The sequence below is a fragment of the Poecile atricapillus genome, chromosome 8, assembly GCF_030490865.1.
Source record: "Poecile atricapillus isolate bPoeAtr1 chromosome 8, bPoeAtr1.hap1, whole genome shotgun sequence".
Lineage (NCBI taxonomy): Eukaryota > Metazoa > Chordata > Aves > Passeriformes > Paridae > Poecile > Poecile atricapillus.
In genome coordinates this window covers 8,829,070-8,837,056 of record NC_081256.1, presented here as the reverse complement: position 1 = coordinate 8,837,056, position 7,987 = coordinate 8,829,070, and positions in this window count along the sequence as shown.

Below are 7,987 nucleotides of genomic sequence, written 5' to 3'. Positions count from 1 at the left end.
ACACACAGTGGTTTCTCATACAAGCATTAGCAGAATATGAATTACTTCTAGGAACGAGTGAGACTTATATTCATAAATAACATCAATAACAAACATTAAAGCCCTGATTAAATTCAGCCTTCCAGTCACTTCAAACAGTTCTACATTCAATTATAGTTTGGGATTTATAAAGAAAAAGAAAACTTTCAGCATTTCCTAGTGTAAAGGTTAGCCTAAGAATCTGCTGTCTGGTTTATAAACAGTAAGAATGCACCTTCAAGAATCAGAGTCAAGATGCAAATTAAATACAACCACTTCAAAGGTGCTCCTGTACTGAAGGCTTGATGGCATCCAAGTGGATCTAGGAACATAGCTGAGGTTCTGGTGAGGATCAGGGAGACAAGACTTTTCCTTTCACTGTCAAAGCACTTTGCCCAGCTCATTTCAGTAAAAGGGTCATCTCTCACTGTACACACACTTGCATTATGGCAGTGGGATCTAATCACAGCTGACAATCTCATGACTAAAAATACAAACATTGAGGATGGTCATAAGTAAATAATTTATATTACCCTTCTGATCATCATGTGAGCCAGATTAATTGAGAAGAATCAGAGGAAATCATTATCAGTGTAGGGAACCAGGAAAACCTGAGTTACACACAAGAATTTAATGCAATCTGTAATATTTCACCTCCAGTATGAAGCCAAAATTCAGGTTACAGATGTTGGAAGTCCTGCATTGCTGTGTTAGGAGTAGTGTGTAATTCATAGATCTACAGAACAGGGAACAGAACAGGGAACACTCCATTAAAGAGAAAGCAAAGCAAACCTCTTAACTCTGCTGCACCATAAATGCATTACTAACTGGATTCCTGAAGAGAAATCCTTTAAAAATTGTAAAAAAAACCTGGCAAAGCCAAAGAGCCTACCCACCATGCAGAGCAGCCCCTGACCACAGCCTACAGAATGACAGACCCTGGGTAATGCCTCATTTACAAAAACAGGTGGAGGATGGCACACCCTTGGCATCAGCCAGCTGCAGGTAACCTCTTTTTCACTGACTCTTCCCAAAACAGAGCATGAAAGGTTTTCCCCTGAAGGCACCTGTGCCATGGGAGCACATCCTTTCAGAGCCCATGCACACCTGAGCAGCAAACAGGACTCAGCAACTGCTCCCCAGTGAGCAGCACAGACTCTGTTCCATCAGCAGGACCTTTCTGCTCCCCAGTGAGCAGCACAGACTCTGTTCCATCAGCAGGACCTTTCTGCTCCCCAGTGAGCAGCACAGACTCTGTTCCATCAGCAGGACCTTTCTGCTGATCTGCCCCTACAAGGAGAGCTGACCTGAGCTTAAGGAAACCTGATTGTTGTATGCATACACTGACCTCGTGCATTTATGTTTTCAGTTTTGGCAAAACCCACAAGTAAGCATAACAATTTAGCAGCCCCAAAAAGTTAAATAATCAGCCAGGCTCATAAAAATCTCCTCAAATAGTATCTCGTTTCCTGTTGTGCATTTTATCCAGAGCAATCTTGAAGGGGCTTTGAAATATGCAACAAAGCAAAGTATAAATTATATAAATTACATAAATTATATTATCATTTCACTCTCAGATGAGCTCCAGCACCTGTTTGACACTGAGCAGCATCACTGCACAGCAGGCTGCAGCTGGAAACAGAACAGCTTTTTTTATAGAAACTGCAGGTGGAGTTCAGAGTCAATATATGTATATAAATATATTCCAGAGTCTGGAATTTCATCAGAATCCTAAGGATGACATTCCTTTCACTGCTTTTTGTGAAAGTCTGTAAAACTTAAATTATTAAAAAGGTTCTCCTCCAGCCATTCTTACTTTGGATTGACATTTCTTCACTTGACTCTTAGTTTCAGTGGTCAGTAAAATCACAGAGGAATTATGCTCTGGTAGAGCTTCCCAACAGGTATTATATGTTGGAATTAGATCAGAATTTCCAGTGAGGGTGCAGGGGAGCCTTTCCAAAGTTTGTTTCACATCTGTGAAGGGGCCATGCTCATTGCTAATAACACCCACCAGGGAGATGCAGGTATCATTTCTTGATGCAAACAGCATGCTAACATTTCCAGCAGATTCATCTGAAATTGCTGCTTCTCTTGACATCAAGAACACAGAGTGCCATGGCAAAGAAATAATCTGGAACTTGCCTTCCTGCTCTCGTTAGAGAAATCTCTCTCTTCAGGCCAGCTCTGTGGGAGTATAAGCAGAACTTGGAAATGGTGCTTTACCTGCACAGCACTTATGGACAAGTGTCTATTATTGGAAAATGACAAAGTAGGCTCAGGATTTTAGAAGCCTGCTGTCTGTGCATTTTTATCTTACATCTGATCAACTTCAGTGTCTTCAGAACAGTCTTTAGCTTCCCCTAGAGTTTCTCTTTCCTCTACTGGTCATACATTTTTACAAAATCTGTAGAGCTCAGTGACTTCTGCATTCCTGACAAATGTTGAAATCCACCCAGGTTCAAAATTTACCAAGGGGAGACCTCTCCCCAAACCAGTGCCAGGTGTGATGACAAAACCCTTTTCTCCTGTGTTAAGATGCTGCCAGTAGACCAGATTCAGTCAGGTACCAGATTAAAGAACCAAAGCTTTGTGCTCTTTTCTCTCACACATCCAACAAATCAGTGATTTACAGAGCTGGCCCACCAGGGTAGCAGCAGATATTGGCATTCTGTCAGCCTGAGAAAACTCTTCAATAGAGAAGACATCTGCTGAGAGTGTTTGATAAGGACACTTCATTTTTTTCCACTGGCAAAGTAATTTTCTGTTCCTAACACCTGAAGGAGGCAACAGCCAAAGTGTTTGCCTATCTCTGTCTAGATGAACTATACATATCCCAGAAGTTTTGGTAGAAACTGGATTGATGAATGCTGTAACAAGCTTTAAATTTTAGATCAATATTTAACAGGACTGAAATCTCCTCTCACAGGGAAGTGCTCTCATCAAAAATACTACATTCCATACAGGGAACCTTGCTGGAAAATCACACAAAAAATTTTTGAAAATTCACATTTAGGAGAGCCTGAGGAAAGAGACCAGTGCACACAGGGCAAAGTGTTCTATTCAATCCCAATTCTGATTTGACAGATTTGAGATCTGGGCATAAATAAGAAACAGTGAAAAAAGCTTTATGAGAAACCCCTATAAGATATTGTATTTATATGCAGGCACACAAATAAATGTACATGAACTCATAGGCACCATTTGGATACTGGAAAAGCCAAACTTTGCAACAAAATTAAATAAGACGTTAAAAATCATAAGTTTATAAGATTTCTAAACAGGCTGGATAAGAGATGCAATAAACCCTTCTCAATTCTGTGTCTGGAAAAGAATCCCCCACACATGCACATCAACATTTTGGAGATGCCTCAGTGGTATATTATATATCAGTATTATATACTGATTTCAGACAAAAATATATCAGCTTCTTTAGAAAGAGAGAAAATTGTGAGGGGAGAAGATGGGTATGAAGGAAGTAATGAAAGGTAACAGATTAAGATGATACAGATTTTTCCCTGAGGAGGTTTTTGGCAGGAAGCCAGTAATGAAATCTACATTTGCACACTCCGATGGGAACTGAGGGAAACCTCAGCCCTGCCAAACTCTGGGGCTTCATTTTGATGGATGAAAAAGCTTTAGATAGCTCACTGTACATGGCTGGAAGACTTGGGAGAAATGCACAACTTCCAAACACCCAAATTCATGATTCGCTTGCCAGGAGGCTGCCACTATACACACCAGAAGTAGTGGGCATTAGGGAAGTATTTCCATACAATCAAAGAAAAATAAAGGTTGAGAGAGACTTGGTAGTCATCTCTTCATCTCCTAGTTACAAAACAAAATAAATGCTCATGCTAAAAATAATGCTGTTTATATCTCCAGTTCCTAAAGACACTGAAGGTCTGTGACTTTACACCTCTCTCACCAGTTCATCCCACCATTCTGCTAGGCTTATTCCCACAATTTCTTTCTTAAATGCCCAACTTCAGTATTTTTAACTACAGTTACTTCCAGCCCTAACCATGAGGAAGAAGAGATTCAAATAATATATTTTTTTTTCATAGTAACCACATTTGCATTTGATTAAACCCTTCTTCCCTTCCAGATTTCTCTCTGGAGTCTTCCTCCAGGTTGTTCAACCACAGTTTTGAGCTTTCTCACTGTTCCAGATGTTCAGAAGAGGACTTGGGGCAGGTCCTTCACCAGCACTGAGGGAGAGGGAGGATGGCTCCATGCATTCTCTAGGACACATCATTTCCTAAGTGCACCATCCTTTCCTCCCTTGGATCTCCCTCCTGCAGTCCCCAGACAGCAGCATCACTTGGCTCTGGGTCTCTCTCACACAACCTCAGGAACACAATCCCATCCAGGCTCTGAGAAAGACCCCTCTTCCTCCCTTATCAATGTTGTAGCTAAAAACTTGTTATATTTTGTCTTAATTAGTATAGCCTGCAGGGCACTTACTCTTTGAGTTATCCTGGGAGTTATCTCTAATAAATATAAATGAGAGAAATCTTCAAAGGTTGCAGCAGGTATTTTTACAGTATTTCATACTGGTGAAATAATATGTTTCAATGTGCTCGAGAGCTCCAAGAGGCCAAAGGAATTGTGGCTGCTTCTGTGATAAATTGAAAGCTTAAGAGAATGAGGATGAAACATGTTTCATACTCTATCCATATTCATAATTTAAAAGCACACAAGATTGAGAAAACATGACCTGGATTCTGTACTGATGAAACAATGTCATTTAAAAAAGAAACAAAAGCAAATACTACATTTCCTATTCCATAGCAATAAGTAAATTGCTCATAGTATGTTTAGAGTTAGAAGTGTGCACAATGAACCATTTACTAATCTTATCATCTTTCCATCCACAAATTAACCACACAGGATTACAGAACAGTCTGGGCTGAAGGATCATCAATCCAACTTCATATTCCCAGTGCCACATCCAGAAATATTCAAAGGGATTTCATAATATATTTCAATTTTGAGCTTGCATGCAAACCATTCCCTGCACCTGCTGTTACCAGGGGTTATTATTTGACATTCTGTAACTTTCTCATCTCATTCACACACTTTTAATAGTTATGTTCTCTGATCAGACGGGTTCCAAGCCCAACATGTAACTACCAAAATATCTTCACAACAGCCAAAGGCAGATGAAATCTATACCATATTTATAGGGAAATAAACATTTGTGCAACAACTGTCAGGTGTGCCAGTGCTGGTTTACTCCCTCTACAGATACATGAGAGCATAAACACAGGAAATTAAAAAAGCATTTGAAGCAGGGGTACTACATCAGCACAGGGCATGAACTCAACCTGCATCCAGAATTTCTGGATGAAGCAGAATGCTGGTTAGGGGGGGATTCCAGGTGTTTGGATTCAGTCAGATGCAGTGGTTCACTGGGACACACGGAGCCTGCTGTGACATTACCTTCCATTCTATGCCAATCAGAGCAAGCACTGCCAGAAGCAGCCCAGATTGACAACAAGCCCTTACAGCTAATGAGCCCCTGTCTATCTGTGTTTAAGCTGGCTGCCTTCCTCCTTTATGAACACCAGAGCAGCACTGCCCGCTTCCAGTTCCCTATTAAAAGTATTTTTATCTTCAACAATATGCAGTACTCTTTCTTACCAAAACCCCAATTACCACATTGCACACTCAAGTTAAATATTAACAGGTAAAACTCTCCCTAAACCTGCTTAACTCTGGGTTCACAGCTAAAGGGTTAGGCACACAGCTGAGAGCACATTAATTGATGAGAAATGTCATCTTACATCAGTCCTATTACATAGTCATGGACATTATTTAATTCCCCTTGGAAGAGGTTTAAGCAAAAAGACACCTCTCTGGTGCTTGAGGTAGGACTCAGTTTTTGTCCCTTTTCCAGAGGCTGTTTCCCGGTGTGCAGGATGCAATCCCTTTTTCTGTCTCTTTTCCAGAGGCTGTTTCCCGGTGTGCAGGATGCAATCCCTGTTTCTGTCTCTTTTCCAGAGGCTGTTTCCCGGTGTGCAGGATGCAATCCCTGTTTCTGTCTCTTTTCCAGAGGCTGTTTCCCGGTGTGCAGGATGCAATCCCTGTTTCTGTCCCTTTTCCAGAGGCTGTTTCCCGGTGTGCAGGATGCAATCCCTGTTTCTGTCTCTTTTCCAGAGGCTGTTTCCCGGTGTGCAGGATGCAATCCCTGTTTCTGTCCCTTTTCCAGAGGCTGTTTCCCGGTGTGCAGGATGCAATCCCTGTTTCTGTCTCTTTTCCAGAGGCTGTTTCCCGGTGTGCAGGATGCAATCCCTGTTTCTGTCTCTTTTCCAGAGGCTGTTTCCCGGTGTGCAGGATGCAATCCCTGTTTCTGTCTCTTTTCCAGAGGCTGTTTCCCGGTGTGCAGGATGCAATCCCTGTTTCTGTCTCTTTTCCAGAGGCTGTTTCCCGGTGTGCAGGATGCAATCCCTGTTTCTGTCCCTTTTCCAGAGGCTGTTTCCCGGTGTGCAGGATGCAATCCCTGTTTCTGTCTCTTTTCCAGAGGCTGTTTCCCGGTGTGCAGGATGCAATCCCTGTTTCTGTCTCTTTTCCAGAGGCTGTTTCCCGGTGTGCAGGATGCAATCCCTGTTTCTGGCCCTTTTCCAGAGGCTGTTTCCCGGTGCGATTCCCGCTGCACCGCACGGAGCCGCCACCCGAGGGCGCCGCAGCGCTGCCGGGGATCGGCTCCCTCAGCTCCCATCCCGGCACCGGCAATTCCGCCTTTAGAGGCCTCCCTCCCTCCTCAATACACAAATAACCAACCCACGGCAGCTCACGCCGAGCCAGCAGGCACCACAGTGTGCAGGGAGCATTTGAAACTAAAGAAATGGAGCAAACAGAAGCGAGGAGTGCGCGGGAGGGACGGGACGGCAGCGCTGCACTGGAGATCAGCCGGGCTGGCTGAGGAGACATCGCTGCGCCCATTTCATTCACAGGACAAGTACACAACATCCTTAAACAGCACTTTCTGAATAGCACACCACGAAACAGCCCACGCCTACATCGCTTTCAAGCCAGGAGCAAGATCTCAAGCAGAATTCCTTAAAGCAGCAGCTTTAAGTCCTGCTCTATCGCTTGATTAAACTGTGCAACTGCTCAAGTCAGTGTTCCCCAGTTAGGACAGCTAATTCACCAGTGCACCCCTGCAGAAAGGCTATTTATCAATTCCAGGATAAATAAATTCCCACCGATTCCTCTTTTCATTGTTCAGGTAGTTACATTTGTTACCTTAATCCAAATATAAATCCACTTGAAATTACAAACTGAATCACAAATTAGGTCAAACTTCAAAAGGTAATGATTAATGGACTTCAATAATGCAGTTTGCTTATCACATTATCTCCACAAGCAAGATGCAAGGTTTGTGAGAATGATCTCAGCCCTGCAACTCTTTTTTCTGCTGGCACTGGAGATGGATCAAGTCTTTCACTGCTGCAGACCCTCTGCGTGTAGAATAGATTAATGTATCTTAATGAAATCTGCCTACACAGAATAATTAGCTTTTGCCCCTTTTAAGAAATTATTTTTACATTAAAGATTTGGTTCTGTCCTCCCAGTGACCCTCAAACATACAGGTGAGCAGGTACTGACACCCTGCAGCTGTAACTGAAATTTAGCTCCAGATTTCCTTAAATTCCCCATTCCAGGTTTCTCATCAGTGCCCTGACCACAGGAGGCCCTTTTGGCTTAAGAGCTATCAGTGCTCTTTAGCACACCAGGACAAGAGAGATGGAGCTACTGCAGAGTCCCCACTGACAGCCAAAATGCTCAGGGCTCTGGAGCAGCTGACATGAGGGTACAGCTGGGTCTGCTTAGCCCAGAGAATAGAAGGCTCAAGGAAATCTCATCAAAGTGTATAAATACCTGAAGGGAGCTCTAAGAGAGATCTTTACAGTGCTGCCCAGTGACAGAAGAGGCAGTGGGGGTACAAACACAGGGGGTTCCT